Genomic DNA, 19,094 nt, shown 5'->3' with positions numbered 1-19,094 from the left:
CTTTTGGTAATGAAGGAAACAAGGAAATGATTTGATCTAACTGTGGTACATTCTGTCCCATCAGCAGTGTAGGGACTAACGTGTTATTAAGTAACGTGTTACAGTAACTACGTTATTATTGTGGTAACGAGGACAGTAACTAGTTATTATGCCAAAATCAGGAGCACGTTAATCGTTACTGGGATTTAGATTGGGTCGTTATTCTTTACTTCTTGCGGTGGCTATCGGAGCTTCCACAGATTCAGTAACATTAGCAAGTGGTGGAGGCCTGCAGGTGGATGAAGGAAAGGGGAGGCAGGAGGAGCAGAGACCCGAGGCGGCCGCCGGTCCGAGTGTCAGGTGAACTGAATTTCAGGTAAGAAGTTATGACCTGCAGTCTATCTGGGTCAGCTATAAACCAAGTTTAGGTGTAGTTTATTTTCGTTATGCTGACTTTTTCGTTCTGTGTACTAGCTAGCATGACGGAGCTTCTTAGCCTAACAATAAGTCAACAGTTATTTTAGACTCTATTAGTAAAACTGATAAATTAGAATATTGTGAAATTGTTCCTTTTTTAATAATTTAATTTTATTCAGTATTTCAAGCCTTTTTTTGTTTGAGCCCTCTGACACATGGTATTTCCTTCAGCTAACAACCCACATTTTTTATTATTACACTCCTTTAACATTTTTATTTATTCAATGGTATAACACATCACTGTTGAGTAAAATAAGGAGTAGAACAGCTTTAACCTCCTAGAACCCAGCGTCCACATATGTGGACATTTTGGGTTGTCTAGACCACAGTAGTAAATTTTGCCCTAGAAGGGCCTGATATCCACTTACGAGGACATTATATTGTAACTGTTCTATCGAAATGTATCCCATATATGGATATCAGGCCCTTGTAGAGCAAAATCAGGTAAAAAGATAATTCTTTGTTTTTACATTCATCAGGCCCCAATCAGCCCAAATAGCAAAGAGAAATTAAAAATGCATGCCATGAAAGAGATCAGGTCTTAGGAGCTTAACCTGGTGGTCAAACTATCCTTTCAAGAATCAACTATGCATGTGGTGCAGTGCCAGTTAATCCTTTGAATTTATTTTTTGGTTTATGTTTTCAGTTTACATTTTTATATTGTTTTAGATTTTTATTTTATTTTAACTTTGTGATTGTTATCTGTTTTAAGTACTGTATATATAAATACTAACAATAATAATTGTTATACATGCTTAAACTGAAATAGCGGTGTGTGTCTGTGTGTGCATATGCATGATATGTGAAGAAGCATTTGGTTTTATTATTTATATTATCTACTATATTTACATTGTGCAGTTAGACCACTTTTCTTGGGGCAATAATGGTTAAGTAGTAGTGCTTCTTAACTCCTGGTTCAAACGCCTGGTTCAAAACATTTACTCAAATTATCATCTTTTAAGCAGGCATTTGGAACTTTTGTGTTGGAGGAGGGTATGGGGTTACCAGGGAAAACACTGTGGTGGGATAAAGGGAAGCAGAAAGTACTCCCAGCATTCACCCCAGTCAGCGAAAATCTGAATTGGGCCAAGGTTAATCTTAAAACAGGTAATCTAAGGAGCTTGGAAAGAAAAGCAACTGGACTTCTTTAAGTTTCTTGAAGACGTTTCACCTCTCATCCAGGAAACTTCTTCAGTTCTCAGAGTAACTGGTGGAGAATCCCAGATTTTTAAGCCCTATTGGCAGTGTCCCCATAAGGGTCGTTGATCAACTATTAATCAGACAGTTGGGACGACTCGCACGAGGTTTCGGCAGAGACAGTAAACTGAGACAGCTCGGCAGAGCTCCCAGCAGAAGCGGCTGAGGGGGGCTGAGAGAATTCAGGAGAGATCTCAGCCGATGAATGCTGGACGAATGGACTTAACATAATACAAAAACACAAGAAAACTGAGAATGCTGGGTCAAAATGACCCAGGACAAGTGAAGTGGTGCAAATACTCTCTGAATGCACTATAGGTAAGTAGTACACATTCATGGTGCTACATTTTTTGCTTACATTCAATAATGCTAACTTACAGTTAGCATTATTCTTTCAGTAAAGACTGGAAACTTAATGAGAGTGAGAGTAGAATAATTTAGTGTAGATCCCTTCATTGTCATTGTACATGTACAACGTAATTGCAGGTGCTCAACACCAACTGTGCTGGACAAAATATAAATAGTAGAGAGTAGGAATAAATATCAAATAGGAGAAATATATACAATGAAGAGGAATATATACAAAACAAGAGAAAGGCATACATTGCAAAACTTTGCAACTATTTTGTTCTCCAAAGCGCAGATCAGTGATCAGCTAAGGGTCAGACATATGTGAGGTTTTGAGGTACATAGTTTGTGTGTGTAAATGATGATGTGTGTACCAGACAAGCAAACAGTAAATGGATAATAGTAAGACACTGTCTTACCAAAAAAAAACCTTTTGTATGAGCTTTTGTGTTACGGCCCTAGCAGGGCCTCCTCCTGAAGTTGCCTGTGTGGGCGTGTCCTACCATCTCTCCTGCCTTAGGTGCCACTTTTTTCTATCGTACAGCTGACTCACATCAGCAATTAAAGGTATTTAAGAGCAGAAAAAGGTGTGCTCTGGTGCCAGAGTGCCATGTGAGTGGTTGCAGCTAGTGAGATTGGTTTTTTGTGATTGTTTGCTCCTGCTTGGTGGAGAGGAGTGTTTGGTTACTAACCTTTTTTCTGGCTTACTTTTCAATTCACTGACCAACGCTTGAGTTTTGTTTTGTTTCTTTAAATGGTGATAGCCGCTTGTCCGTCTCTTTTAGTTGAGTTATTAATTGGAACTTTAATAAAACTCTTTCATTTAACCATTTTGCCTCTGTCTCCTTTTTCTAAACCGGACACATTTTGTTACTTCCCCCTCATTGCCTGGATCCCTTTTAGGGGAGCATAACATTTTGCTACACTTTTTTTTCTATATGTTGGTATTTCCCAAAGTTGCAGTAAATTTGACCCCTTAGGGCCACCACAGCCATTTGACAGTCGCAACAGTAGTTTCTTTCCTGAAGATCTCTGTGGGTGATGATGCTTGATGCACTGACACCAGCCTCGATCCAATCCTTGTAAAGCTCTCACAAGTTCGAATGAATGAACAGAATGAACTTTTCTTGACAATTATGTCAGGACTGTAGCGATCCCTATTGTTACTCTGCCTTTTCATACAACACGTTTTCCTTCCAGTCCACTTTCCATAAATGTGATTTGATATAGCACCCTGTGAAAAGCCAAGCTTTTTAGCAATGACCTTCTTTGGTTTTCTGGTACCCTCCTTGTGGAGGACGTCAGTGATTCTCATCTGTCAAGTCAGCAGTCCCTATGATTATAATGCATGTGTTGAACCAGGCTGAGAGATAGATGGCAATTTGTCTAAATAGCAGTTTTACTCAGACTCAGAATTAAATTTTTTAATAACCTGAAATACTGAACTTTGACTTTCCATTAACAATAAGCCATAATCATTAATATTAAAACAAAAAGCTTGACATATTTCAGTTTACATGTAATGAATACAGAGAATATGAAAGTCTACCTTTTTTTGAATTGAAGTACAAATGTGTAGTAGTATGTACACAATGATTTCCTTTACACACTTTTAAAATAAATGTTCAACTGCCAGTAGGCGCAGCAAGAATACTTAATATATACAAACCCTTCTTTGTTACGTTCTCATAACATTCAAACTACTTAACAGTTAAAACCAGCTATCACCAGGTTTACACAAGAATGGTTTTCTGCCAAGTTCACTTTTTTTCTCTATTTTTTGGCCATTTCACATATTTAGCCAAACCACTTCCATACAGAAGAATTATTCTGTGAACCCTGACCGTAGAGAAGTGACAGAAGAAGTTCTCATTAGATCAAAATGTTATCTGTTGTTGCAAAATACATTGCAGAGTACGGAACATTACAACATAACAAACTAGAGCTGATAATAGCTATCCCCCCCCCCCCCCCCCCCCCCCCGCCCATTCCTGTCACTGCTTCCATTAAAAAGGCCGAGATACACTCAGACTGATCTCAGTCTGCTCACTTTTTCTCACAACAATTTACCATCTCCAACACTTAATCTAAGGTAAATAATAGAACAACTTTATTTATAAAGAGAAACTTTTGCAATGAAAGCTGGTATTACACACACACACACACATATATATATATATATATATATATATTATGTGTAATATGTATTTATGCATATTAAGAAATCATTTAAAGAATGACTTTGATCCTTGATATAATTATTGCAATACGTTTTTGTGTTTCAGGATGAAGGGTGTTGTGATCTTTCTTGTGTTGACACTGGTCCTGTTCATGGCTGAACCCGTGGAGCCTCGATTTCGTTCGGGGTTTCAAAACGGTTTACGGAAGTTTAAAGGTAAAGCTGCATAATGACAGCAAAACGTACATTCACAGTTAAGGTCAATATTAAGGGTATCAATAATTTACCTTTGGAAATATCACACATTCCCTCTTTTTTACAGTGGATTTTCTTGAACTTGTGGTGACCCTAAAAGAGTAGAACATGTTCACCAGTTAGAAGATTGTACCACCGCCATTTCCTCTAGATAGCTCTGATTGAAAAAAGTGCTTATCCCATCTGTATTGGGTCAACCTAAATAGTGAATAAGTTTGGTCTTTGGCAAAACCACTGAAAAACACAAGAAAAAAAAATCACTAAATTCACTAAAAAAGTAAATGTATTTCAGTTTGTTTATTTTATCACTTGTTTTTCTATAATTGTTGAAGGGAAAAATCATAATTTTTTAAACTAATTTATTTTCTAACTCATTCTAATACAATTACACTATATACACTATATAACAAGATTGTTTTGAATGTATTAATTTCAAATATTTGCCAAAACAAATTATATATATATATATATATATATATATATATATATATATATATATATATATATATATGTATATATATATATATGACAGAAAATTAATGAATCAGGTGGAGGAGGTGCACACACACACACACACACACAATCACACACACACACACATAAAATGGTGCCATATATGTGGACACTGGAATGTCTGAATGAATGTGCTGTCTTTATATAATGTTCTATTAAATTATCCAATAAGAAACTGAAAATACAGTTGCTGCTGCTGATTAATTGATCAGCATCATAAAAACATTATTTTCAGTATATCTGTATTTATTGTCATGTGGTGACAACTTTTTAACTTTCAACCTTTTTGTAGAAAGCAAATACCCAGACAGACTGAAGAGGCTGGCTAAGGGAGTGATTGAGTAAGGAATGTTCTCTAAAAGTTACTGTTAGTGATGATAAATTAAGAAAAAGGGATTTCTGGTTGTTGTTTTTTTTAAATTCTCAAATCTTGGTGTTTTCTGCCAGACATGGGCCTGCCTGGATGGAAGGTATTGCCAGCCTAAGAGATGGATATGTTGCTCACCTTGATGATGAGATGTCATAGAGCGCAGTTCAACAGAGGATCTGGTTCCTGCTTTGCAATGTAATCAACACCAGACCAGAAGATCCCATGACAATTCAGCAGTCTTTGCTCTGTCGTGACTATAATGCTTAAATGATCATTTAGCCACTGTATCATCACTTGATATTTAGACACCTCAAAGTTTTTAAAAAAATGTGTAAAAAAATAAAAAAGCTTCATTTTGCGACTGCCTGATGAATAAAACTGCAACGGCAAAAGTGAAACTTTGTCTGGCATCATTGATGACAAGAGATGCACTGACCTGATTTAGCAGGGTTATATTTTCACCAATATTGTTTTTTAAAGTACATAAGCCAAAAAACTTTGCTGGTAGGTGAGACTGACTTTATCAAACTTACATAATAATAAATAACTGTCTGAAAGACCATAGTTTTGCATCGATGTCAAGACTGACAGTGAGTTAATATTTATATTATGAACATTTAGTTTCTCCACCGTTATGTTAAAGAAAATATGTGCATAAATGGCATAATGCTTTTAAGCGACCTGTCATTTACAATGCAGCCTTTCTCAACAAACATCAGCAAACACATCAACTGTTTTTGTGCAGTTTGTTACACAGTGTATCTGCTAGGTAGAGCTACAGGTGCTGTTTTTCCCAGAAAGACAAAAGAATGAAAGATAGATGCGCAGAGGAAGAAGGAAATTTATCTGGAGAGGTAAGACTGCTCAGTGACAATCCCAAAACTGAAAATTTTAAACTTACATGTAAGCTCACTTTTTTTCCTTTAGAAGTTTTAAGTCAGATATTGGATTTGCACCATCCATCCATCAATCCATCCATTCTCTTGCACTTATCCTTAAGGGGTCGTGGGTGGTTGGGAGCCTACTTCAACCACCACAGGTAGTTGGTACCAGGCAGGGCTAACACAGAGAGAAAGACACCATTCATAGTCACACCTATGGGTAATTTAGAATCACGTAACCCCACTAAGTGCATGTGTTTGAACTGTGGGAGGAAGCCGGAGTACCTAGAAAGAACTCACGCAAACATGGGGGAACATGCAAACTCTACACAGAAAAGCCTGGGCAAGATGGTGAAGTCAAACTCAGGACCTTCTTGCTGTGAGGCCAACCACCATGCCACCGTGCTGCCCATGATTTGAAGTTGTGTGTGTTTTTGTTACCACTAAAATGTCAAACAACAGAAATTAGGGTACTAACTGTGTTATTTAAAGGCTGCATAAAATACAAGGCAGTTTAGTGCAGGATAAGGTCATATACTGCGTCATGCTGTGAATTTACAAAAACGTATTGTCTAGAATAAGGACAGTATTAACAATATACTGTCGGTAAAGGGGATGGAAATGAGCCAAAAGAGCTTGTGAAACATTCACATATATCTTGATGATCTGAGTTGTGTAACTGAGTTGTGTAAATCTACAAAGAGCAGTAACGCACTACAAAGCGTTACTGCCTCCTCCAGGCATGCAAAGAGGCTTAGGGGTGAAGAAGTCTTACTAATGACTGCTGAAATAAAAAAGACTGATTAATGATGTGTACATTGCATATTTCAACATTTTCAACACTCAGTGAAAGAAATATACAGTATAAATTGATTCCTCATCTCAAATCTAATCATATTTTCTTCTTCCAATTAGCAAAGACAGAAGCTTAGTTGGAAACCACATTATGAATGCTGAATCTGACACCAGCTTAAAGCTATTTGGTTCGGAAGAAATGCCTTAGATTCTTACATTCTATAGCATTGGGTTTGCAATGCAATCAACAAATGTATAAGCAAACAAAATAATAATTACAAATAATCATGGAAGCAGGGGTCTAATTGTTTTATTGAAAATCTAAAAAAGCTCAATATTTCAAACAGCACTACTCAATAAAACAGCAATTTTAAAAGTCAAACACTGTTTGTGTTTTTTCTAGGGAAATGTTTATCTAATTTTGTATTATTATTTCCAGTGATGATAATAAAATCCTCTTCATAACTTTGATGATGGTGATGTTTCTGCTTTTTGGGGCTTCAAACATCAAATGTTTAGCAGTTTTCTGTACTACCTGTGGTTTCTGCTCAGTATAGACCATAGCCAGCGAGCAGTTCCACACATCAGTCCACATGGACACCATTTGTCAACACAGACGGTTTCACGCAAACACACACATTGTGTAAGCTAAAAACATGATTTATGCTGAGTTGTACAGTAGGTGGAGCACATAAAAACTGTCCACAATAACTAACTTAGAGTCTCTTTTTCTGAGTAATCCACAGCCCGGCTATCTTCCCAGGTCGCTGTGTGAGTCTTCATATGGTAAATGGTAAATGGCCTGTATTTGTATAGCGCTTTTACTAGTCCCCTCTAGGGACCCCAAAGTGCTTTACACACCCAGTCATCCACCCATTCACACACACATTCACACACTGGTGGAGGCAAGCTACAGTTGTAGCCACAGCTGCCCTTGGGCAGACTGACAGAAGTGAGGCTGCCATATTGCGCCATCGGCCCTTCTGGCCAACACCAGTAGGTGGTAGGTGAAGTGTCTTGCCCAAGAACACAATGACCGAGACTGTCCGAGCTGGGGCTCGAACCGGCAACCTTCCGATTACAAGACGAACTCCCAACTCTTGAGCCACGATCGCCCCAAATACATATCAGATTCTAAGAGTTATTGCTTAATTAAAGCTGTCTTTGTGAGTTTTTAATTGGAATTGGTATAATAAAACTAATTTATTCTGCATCTTTTGTTTGTCTGAAAAACACTGGAGACAAGAAGGTAGATGAAAAACATGATCAGTAAGGATATGAATGGACAAACAATCCTATTGAAGATTAGCATTAGTGAGGGTCGTTGTTAATGTTTCTTTTGTTCTTAGAGTGGGCCTCAAAGAGAATACAGTATTCAGGTTTGGGTGCTTTAAAGTGACCACTTTCTTGATAGTACAAGAGTTTCAATGTTGGTTTGTGTTCTATGGAAACACCAAGGTCTCTGATGCTTTTACTTTTGACTCACAAAATACAGCTAAAAACCTTAAAGCTACAAGGCCTACAATTTTTTTACCATCTCAATCAAAATGTTCGTGCTGAAGTACTACTGTGGTTTATATACAACTGAACTCTCGTCAAAGCTCAACTCAGAATGAAACATGATCATTGATGTGAGATAATTTGTCACATTTAAAAAAAATGATAATAGATGCTTTATATTTTCTTTTGGTGTACTTTGGTAAAAAAAAAAACAAAAAAAAACAAAAAAAAACAAACATCAGACACGAGTCAGGTTGGCTGCAAATAGCTGCTGCTAGGTTATCAGTAGTTTTAAGCTCAAACACCCTACCCTAATACTCTGTTGCACAATCCCAGCCTTATTTTTTTTACTCTTCTTTAATTTAAAATCACTGTTGTATATTTACATTTCCATGCTCTTACAGCATAAGGCCCTCACTATGTTCCTTGCACTTTAACTTACTGTAAACTGTAGTGTTTTTATTCTTTATCCTGCTGCTGTAACACAGTAATTTCCCTTAAATAAAGTGTCTGTCTGTCTGTCTACAGCACCATGCCTTAGGGTGTATCAACAGTTTAATCATGTGTGGATATTTTTTTTTTAAGTCATGATATCATTGATGCAGACTGTGGGCAGATTCTTTTTTTCATTATTGCTTTACAATAAGGAAAACAGTAACATGTAATTATGAAAGAATGAGTAAATAAAAGAATTGAAAATAAAAAAAGATTGACCTGAAACACTTATCACACCCTGATAATTCCTGATCCAGGATTATATAATAAGCAATAATTATTCAGTCAAGAATCTATATTAAAATAATCAATCATTAGTTGATAATAATGTAACTCCACACTGTGTGGCACAGAATTACACCTACTCATTCATTAATCCAGACTTAGTTAATTATGTGTCTCTGATTTCTGTAAAGATAATGAAGAACTAAGAAACTAGTAAATATGATTCACTTTACTCGAGGTGCCACAAAGAATAAGAAATGTTGGAGTAATTAGTAATGAATGAACAGTTGATGCTCAGTGTTTGAGTCAATAAGGAATAACTCATAAAGAAAATGGGGAGATAATCACATTACCACTAATTATGAATTACTCATTACCTAATGATTCACTTATTTAGTATCTCCCAGACCATTCTACAGTAGAAGAAAATCATTATCAATAATAAAGTCTTAAATCAATGGTAATTAGGGAAGTATTGAAGAATGACTGATTAAACTGAGTTTTTCTTGATTTGTTGGTCATTCATTCTGTAGTAACTGAGCATATGTGTCTCCCTATTAAATGTAATGGTCTATGTGTGCATTTTCCCTCCTTTTTGAACATGTGACAGCCAGACAAACATGAAGGAAATAAGGCAGTTGCACTAGATGAGTTACAGGGAAACAAGTAAAAAGGGTCAGTTCAATTTTATAAACTTAAATAATGACGGAAGTGATAGTAAAATACCTCACAGAGTATTGCTTGTGTCTTATGATTGAAAAAAATAATTAGTTAGACCCATAGGGCTGATTTTCTATAACACTGCCAAAAGATCTATACATATAGGTAGCTTTAAAATGAGTCTTCTATTTGTAAAGTCTGTGTGCATGTATGTAAACAAATCTATACCCAACCCTGAAGCAGCTAATCTGGCTACAGAAAGAGACATGCAGGCATACTGAGGTGTCAGAGATAGAGAGGATGGATATCTCTCACTGTCACCTGAAGACAACCTAAAGGGCACCATAGACTGACCTGGAAAATGACACCTGCATCCTCCATGAAATTAAACAAACACACACAGCAGCCATGCAAGCAAAGTTTGTTTTAGGCGGATGAGGCCTCGCTTAAAACATATCGATCTGAAATGAGATGTGGTCAGAGAAGGGATGAGGTTAGTAAGGTGTGTGTGTGTGTGTGCGTTTGTGTGTGTGAGGGTCATTCGTGTCATTGGCAGTGGTTGTTTACCTAGAAGCGATTGCTAGCCTCACACACAAGCCCTTCCCAGACAGAGACGCGTGGTAAATAATAGAAGAGTGATGACAGAGGGCAGACGCACACAAACACAGATCAGCATCAAGGTTAAAGATGGGTGTGGGTGTAATGGGAGAGCTCTTTATCAACATGTCATTAATATAGGAGGAGGGTTCACCAAACCAGGGAGGCAGAGAGGAAAGAGGCAGTCATACTGTGAGCAAGGGTCCTGACATCTGCATAACAAATGCATGAGAGGTCTGTATGTCACAGTGACAGCTGAGTCAATATGAATCCGGCTGCAAAGTAGAGTCAGGTGCCTGGCCCCTAACTTAGTCATATTGCAGACTTCACTTGCTGCTCACAAAATAGCTCAAGATCAGATATCATAACATTAGCATTCATGTGATTTTCATTGCCAGCTACACACAAATGTTACAGTGAATAACTTCAAACGTCTTCCGCTGTTCAGATGTTCGGCATGCTTGTCCTCATCATGACTGGACTACATGATTGGTCTTTTAGGAAATAAAGATAATTTGCACTTGTTGGATTTTTAAACAAAAGCAGGGAAAATACAACACACCAGAACATGTTTGACACTAGTTTTGCTTCATGGTTCAAGTTTTTGGATCAGCTTGTGCACCCTAAAAAGCGACGAACCTTAAAAGCTCAGCCTCACTTAATAACCATTTGCCACATATGGTGGGTTGTCCCTTGTGTCTTATGTTTTGCTTTGCTTCCTTTATCTTATTATTCCCTGATTTGTCTCTGATGCACCCTCGTGTTACCCATTTCCCACATTGGCCTTTGTAGATTTATGGCCTCAGTTTTCCCCTGGTCAATTAACGCGATGTCTGTTGTCCTTCCTCATCTTCTGCAAACCACTTATTTTGCTTGTGTTAACTTCAGCTAATTGTCATCAGCCGGTGATTGTGGACTTGTGGCCACATAAAGGTTCATTTTTCATCTGTTTGTTTGTTTTTTTAAAAATAATAATTCAATTCTACTACACGGATAAAATATGTAAATATTAACTGAAAGAAAAGCAATGCTCATAGTCTTATTTTTATGTCTCCGGGAAGCACATCTGGATATTTTTCTTGATGATATTTTTTATTTAAGCGTTTAATTCAAAGTAATTTTATGAGTACATGAATGGATATACAAAACTATCTCAATAAACCGAAGCTATTTAATTGACTCAGCACACAATTATACATTTTAATAATACAAAGTAATGTAGTAAGTTGCTGCTGTCTACAAATAAAATACCTGTACTGTTAAGGGCAATCTAGTCCCTGCATCTCTGTGTAAAAGATGAATGCATTTTAAGTTTGAAAAGTTAAGCCAAACCCTGCATTCTTTCCTATGGCCAGCAGGGTGTGACTGTAGTGAAGTTTGGGGGAAAACAGTGCTCAGCTCCTGGGCTTGGGACTTCACTTTCCCGATGATTTTAAGGCCTCTTTTGTCACTTTTGTCACATTCCCGGGTCTGTTGACTCAGCGTTTTAAGTTTTAGTTTATTTGGATGTCAATGTTTATGTTTAAGTTCGTTAGGTTAGCTAAATTCATTTGTTTATTAGATTCCCCTTGTGTTTTCTTCCCCTATATTTAAGTTTAACTTTATGTGTTTCATGTTTGTGTGTCTTATGTTATCAAGTTCGTGTTGTCATGTCTACATTCAATTCTGTTTCCTGTTTTATTGTGAAAGTCCTTGTCCTATGTGCAGTGTGTCTAGTTTTGCTTCCCCTCGTCTCATTAGGTCTGATTTGTCCCAGCTTTGTTCCCACCTGTTCCCCGTTCCCTCATTATCCTCCTGTGTGTATTTAGTTTGTGTTTTCTCATTCAGTCTTTGTCAGGAGACATGTTTCTATGTTGCCAGGATTTTCCACATTCAAGGTTTTGCTCTTTGTCTTTTGTGTTCAGCATTCAGTTTTCCCAATTTAGTTCTAGTTAGTTTCTCCCCAGTGTGCATGTGCCTTTTGTTTTCGCACCTTTTTACCAGCCATATTAAAAGGCTCGCCTTTTGTTAATATTCAAGTTTAGTCTCATGTTCCTTTGTGTCTAGATTTTGGGTCCACTCCTCAATTCATACAGTGTGCTGCTGCATACTGTAACAACTTTGGTTGAAGTCTTACTGAATGATGCATAAATTATTTGAGAGGGTAAAGTAGGGAACACTTTAGGGTGGGTTGCCTTTGTGATAAACATTCTTACAATATGAGCTTTCAGACTGACTCCTCCCACATTATGCCTCATTTCAAAACAGCTAAATAAGTCATGTGTAATGTCCACACACGGAGTTTATGTTCCAGCAACTGACTTAAATACAATTTGATGAACTTGAAAGTTTCTTTTTAACATAGGTTTTTCTCTATGTCACCTTGAGACCAGCTGTACAGAACATACAGTTACAAAGAAAGTGTAAAGTAAAGAAGATACAGAGAAACATATCAGTAGAAGAAAGAAGTGTAGAATTAGCTAAAGCATATCAGGTTTGGAACTGGGAGAGTGGCTATGGAATCTCATTGTGCTATCCCAGCATGGGGGTGTGTGTGTGTGTTAGCATTAAATGCACTAATCAATATGGTGGATGTCACCAATCTCCCCAGTAGTGGCTGAATGCGGATACAATCCCCCAGAGCAATTATATCTCTCTCTTTTTCAGACTTTGTTTCTGTCTTTGTATCGTCACTGTTTTTCAGCTCCCTGTATGTTTTAACACTGGGCAACAAAATGTTTAACTTTTAGACAACTTGACAGAAATACCTTAGGCCTACAAAAATTTACATTCATTCATGCTGAATGAAAAGCATTCACTTGCCATTCTCACTTGTAGACATGCTGCTATCCTTTCTGAACAAATTTGCTCTATAATCTTTTGCACACAGACTTTTCCTCTTTACTAACAGATACGTTTACTTGTTAGTCCCTTTTTCTCTTCTCCATCAAAAAGGAATAAATGTATCCCAGGTTATTACCTTGTTGCATCAGAGAACTATATGAGCTCTTGAGATAATGTGCAGTCCAGCATACTGCTAAGGAACTTACCTTCACAAGCACTGAGGTAGTGTCTCAGTTTTTCAGTGAGGAATTTATGCTTTTGCGTTACATAGAGAACGGCAGTGAACTCCAACTTCTTATTTGGAATTGACATAAAGACACAAATTGGCCATACAAGTCTGCACAGTACAGATTTCATTATAAAGGGTTAAAATGTACTTTGTTAGGCTTCAGTCACACAGGCCTAGAGACTGGAAACCTTCAATCAGTAGGGAAACGTGTATTCCTTGACTGCTGCAACCTACACATTTTGAAAGACACAACCTTTATTTTGACGCCAAACAATCTTCTCAATCACCAACCTGGGCAACCATACAAACCAGAGATTGTCAGAGGTCACCAACTGGCCACCTGGTCTGTGTGACTGGGATTTTACCTCAACGAGTCACAAATAGATGACAACACTGTGGTAAAAATTATCTATGCTTCTTTGGTGTATACAAGGAGCAAAATCCTCAGTGAGTTACAACACAGAAACATTAAAACACATACACAATCTCTTCATGCTGTGCAAAGCGATTAAAGTAAGTTTTGAGTCATCGTTCCAGTTTCTTAAAATCTCAGCAGGGGGTCTGTTGTCAACTGTTAGCCATAAAGGAAAAATGCATCTTGTCATATCTGTTTTTGTCTGTTGTTAAACGCAAATGTGCACACACATAAAAAAGGCATAAAAGCAAGTTCACACTGGTCATTTGCTGAAAGCAATACAGTATCAGCACAAATGCAGTCAAGCCAGCAGTCTTACAAAGTTTAAACACAATAGAGAGGCGAAAAACTGACTTGAATCCTAAAAAGGATACTTTTAGTTGATTCATCATGAAGGGAGTGTACACAGCTGCACTAACAAAAAAAATGTTACTGACAATGCAATGCTTTTCTAACATGGCATTTACAAAATGGTTAAGCTTGACGCTGAGAGAGAGAGAGAGAGAGAGTGGCACACTGAGAAGACAGAAAGAAAAAGACTCACTCCTTTGCTTCTGTCAGTCCACCAAATCCATACAGAGAAAAAAATGTGTCTGCTCAGATGAAAGTCTAAAAGAGGAAAGAGGCTTTGTAACAGAGAAATAGCTGTGATCCCAGTGTCACGCAGGCTGATCTTATTACAAACCTCGTTATGTGTAGCATACACCACATAGCAGATGTTTTAATCCAAAGCTCATAAAATGAAAGACGGTCACAAATCGGGGTTAAGACCTGCTGCTTCACACTGCAAGATTAAACTTATGAAGCGTGGCAATCATAACATGACTGCACACCCCCTTTTTTAAACAATCTACAATCTAACACAGTCATTTTACTATGTATTACATATTACTCAGATAAAAAGCCACAAAGGGAGAGGACGATTGTACTGGTGTGAAGTAGATTTCTGGGTTCTCCATGATGGCTGACTGTGTACTGCATTTCTTCATCGTTCCTCTACTACATCTATTGTCTGTAACAAAAGAAAGCAATTTAAAGTTTTAAAACTTTAGCACTTTTTGTGGTCCAGAAGTCTAAAATCTATAAAACTGGAATAAAAGGAAGTTATGGGAAAGTGGAAGAAAACGTTACATGGCTCTAGACAAAATACACAAGTGTACAGAGTGTCAGATAAGAAGAATGGTGAACATTTTGGGTTAAGGAGTCAGACATCTGAAAAAACGACATCATGGGTTTCTGACATCTTGCCTGGCCTTATCAGAGATCTGCCTCTAAAGGTGGCTGTTCTGTGAACTGGTAACAAAGCCACTGGAGCAAAGCATCTCTGCTTGCTCTGAAGTAGTCAAGAAATGGGCTTTATTTAATAATGTCTATGTTAGGGCACTATTTAATCATTATCGCGTGTACTATTATTGTATATGCTGCACAAAGCTCCTAAGAGGATTTTACTGTAGACACACCTAAAAATAGGGAGAGATACATTTCAAGAGAGCCCATTAGTGTAATTAGAGCTACTCTACAGCCAGTCTAATGATGTTCTTTTCCTGCTATATTGTTTTTGCTTGATACAGCATCAAAAATGCCTCAAGGTGGGTTTTGCTTTGGTATACACACTGTGTGAAGGCTGATGAACAGACAGAAGCCTGTGAATGTTGTTTAACACTTTGCTCCATATGGTCATTTCTCCACTGAGTATTGCGTGAAGAACAGTGTGAAGAAGAGTGATTTGTGCCTCGAGTGTGAAAACATGTGTCACACTTTTGTTTTTTCTTCTTCTAAATATTAAATATAACTTGCATTAGATGGAATGCTTCCTTAAAAGTTACATTTCATCAGCATTACGAACTCTTGCTAATTATGAAAAATCAGCAAGACGAGGAAATATAATTTGTTTTTTTCTGTTTCCCTTTAATGTGAAAAATAGTTTTCGCGCAGTCTATTAAGATGTAAAAAACAACAACAATATAACAAAGCTACAGTTTGTTTGACTTAATAATTTAATTAGCACTATACATGTAATCAATTCTACCAAGACTCTTATTATACAGTATCAGGGGAGGAAACACTATTGCGGTTTGAGATCACCACAAATAAGCCAGCGATTAAACACTTAACAGATTCCAACAAGGATGGATGAAAACTTATCTTCAGGGCCAATTTTGTGTTGCTGTCTTCATTTTCCTTCAAAGCCCCCCTCACAGTAAGCTGAGCACTGTGGGTTGTAGAGGCCAATATTAGTTAAGTATTTATTTACAGATCCTGGCAGAGCTGTCCTGTGAATAATTCATCTAGAGGAGTCTGTTGACAAGACAGCCTGACGCAGGAGAAAGGAAATCAATGCAGCTATGATGGGCAGCAGACTCCAGCATATCTGCTTCTGACCTGAACCCCAGCTATTCTGTAGGTGTGTACACGTGTGTGTAGTTACAGAGGTTACAATGCATCCCTATGTAAAGTGATCAGGTCTTGATCTGCTGATCGGAGCGAAACATTGTCCGTCGAGGGCAGACAGGCCGCGGGGATATGTCATCTTCACGTTCCTCCTGTTATACACTGTAGACTGTAACTCTAGTATGCCTAAACCTTGGACTTACACTTCTGTGCAGTTACCATTTTACATCAGAAAGTGCCAACCTCAGGGGCTAAAAACATTTTAAAAACTGGGAAACAACTGCTGCTCCTCAATGGGCACTTGAGGCTGGACCCGAAACTGAGTCAAATGTGAGAAACTCAAATGTAAAATGTATTATATGGGGCACTTTCCCTTATACTGTGGCGTGAAAAGGTGTTTGCCCCCTTCCTGATTTCCTAGGGTGTTTTGCATGTTTGTTATATTTACATGCTTCAGATCATTGACCACAAATTTACATTACAGTGCAGAGTAAATGTGGTTTTTAAATGATGGTTTCATTGATTACGGGAGAAAAGCTACCCAAACCTACCTGGTCTTATGTGAAAAAGTTGCTGCTTTTGAAAGCTGAGTTCACTTTTACTAAACACACTAAGGCCTAATTACTGCCAGACCTGTTAACTCAAGAAATTGTTTAAATAGAACCTGTCTGAGAAAGTAAAGCAAGCTAGAAGATCTCAAAAAACAACACTTCACACCACAATCTAAAGAAACCTGAAACACCTGAGAAACAAAGTCACTGGAAAAGGTTACAAAGCTATTTCTAAAGCTGTGGGACTCCAGCAGGCCACGGTGAGAGCAACTATACGCAAATGGAGAAAACAAAGAGCAATGGTGAACTTTCCCAGGAGTGACCGGCCTACCAAAATTACTCCAAGAACACATTGACAACTCATTGAGGTAGTCACAAGAGAACCCAAAACAACATTAAAGAATTGCAAAATTCCTCCACACAGTGCTGCTAAAGACTTGTTGCTAGTTATCGCACATGCTTGATTGCAGTTGCTAAGAGTAGCCCAACCAGTTATTAGGTTTAGGAGGCAATCGCTTTTTCACGTAGGTTTGGACCCCCCCCCCCCCTTAACAAGCACCTTCATTTAGAAAATGCATTTTGTGTTCACTTTTTCTATCTTTGTCTAATATTTAAATTTGTTTAATGATCCAAAACATTTAAGTGTGACAAACATACAAAAAAATAGGAAATCAGGGAGGGGGTAAACACTTTTCCACACCACTGTAGTAAGAGATTTGCATTTTTTTGTTCAGTGTTCACAATATTAGATTTTGAGTTTCAAGTCTCTCCAGACTCCTGTATTTAAACCCATCAAAGGATTCCACAACAGCTCAGGTGATGGTAAATATATTCACAGGGCAAAAAAGCCTATTAAGATGTTTTTTTAAACAATGTCATCAATGTCTAAGCAATGTCAGCAGATCTGACTGGTGATTTTGTACATGTAGATTTTTGTTTAGTTTAGTTTATTACAGTTAAAAGATACCGTTAAATATAATAATTTAAAATAACAGCCCAAAGTAAATGTCCAGAGGCTGCCAAGTGACACGATTTGCTTTTAAAACAACTTTGGATTTAGTAAAAAAAAAAAAAAAAGTGCTTGGAAACAGCTGTTCAGTTTAGCTTTGTCCAATTAGTGCATTCTTGTTATGCCCATTTTCACTAGCCAGCATTAGTTTCCCATTTGTTATCACAGTGAATTATGGGCAAACTAGCATTAGCTGACCCTTATCCAGATCTGACAACCATATCTAAATTATCTAAATATTTTGTATTCATTCAAACTATTTTATATCTTTTTCATGATTATAGCTCATGAAAATCAGAAGCATCTCAAATGACAAAATATTTTCTAAGACCAATCATGAAAAGAACTTCTAAAAAGTAGAGTTAAACACTGAGGTGGGGCTTCCAGATGTTTCTAACCCACAATAATAAGATGGTCATCAAACCATTTAGTAGTAGTTTTGGAACAGTGGACATGTGCTTTGGGAAAAGGAAATCAGCACCTCCATAAAGCTTGTCAACACATGCAAGCATGAAGCACTCCATAATTTCCTGGTAGACAGATTTGTTGACTTTGGACACCACCTTACAAAAGCAGATGGCATGTCACTCTGAATCATTACTGGCTGCGGAAACTGCACACTGGACTTCCAACATCTTTAAATCTGTGTCCTTCCACTCTTCATCCAAACTTATGATCTTCATTTCAAAATGAGAGGCAAAGATGACTTTTATCTGAGAACCTCCTTCATAGCAAAAGCTAAGTTCTTGTTCTCCTAACCCAGGTAAGACACTGCTAATATTGCCTCTGGTTCAGGGCTGGCTTGATATTAGGAATGCAACAGTTGTAGTTCCTTTTCTGAAGATGTTTTTGGATGATGACGCTTGATGTGATGACACAAGCCTGAGTCTTTGTGAAGCTCTCACAAGTTCAGGAATGATCTTTTCTTGATGATCGAACCACAACTGTGGTCATCCCAGTTGCGAGTGCACCTTTTTCTACTAGGCTTTCTTTCTCACATTCAACCCTTTGATAAAGCACATTGTGCCATACTCTCCTTGTGGAGCATGTCATTGATCATCATCTGATCAACTGTCACATCAGCAGTCTTGCCCATGATTGCGATAGTGTGCACTGACCAATCAACACTGTATTTACACTGTTAGTAAAAACAGAATTTAAATATTGTACCAACTGGGGATACCGAATTTATGATTTTCATGAAG

The 19,094-nt window shown here is 37.6% G+C and overlaps 1 protein-coding gene and 1 long non-coding RNA gene across 2 annotated transcripts in view; one reads left to right on the top strand and one right to left on the bottom strand.

Annotated features, from left to right (window-relative positions):
* LOC146501934 (exostosin-1) overlaps positions 1–19,094 on the bottom strand; it is a 331,006-nt gene that overhangs the window by 172,734 nt on the left and 139,178 nt on the right. The gene's annotated exons all lie outside the window — the stretch shown is intronic.
* Positions 3,993–5,710, top strand: LOC146501937 (uncharacterized). Its single transcript, XR_014869294.1, has 4 exons — positions 3,993–4,093; positions 4,287–4,396; positions 5,241–5,289; positions 5,396–5,710. It is a non-coding gene; the product is annotated as an uncharacterized LOC146501937 (long non-coding RNA).

Source organism: Neolamprologus multifasciatus, chromosome 15, assembly GCF_963576455.1.
Source record: "Neolamprologus multifasciatus chromosome 15, fNeoMul1.2, whole genome shotgun sequence".
Taxonomy (NCBI): domain Eukaryota; kingdom Metazoa; phylum Chordata; class Actinopteri; order Cichliformes; family Cichlidae; genus Neolamprologus; species Neolamprologus multifasciatus.
Note: the sequence above shows the minus strand (reverse complement) of the source record. Positions and strands in the feature narration are given on the sequence as shown.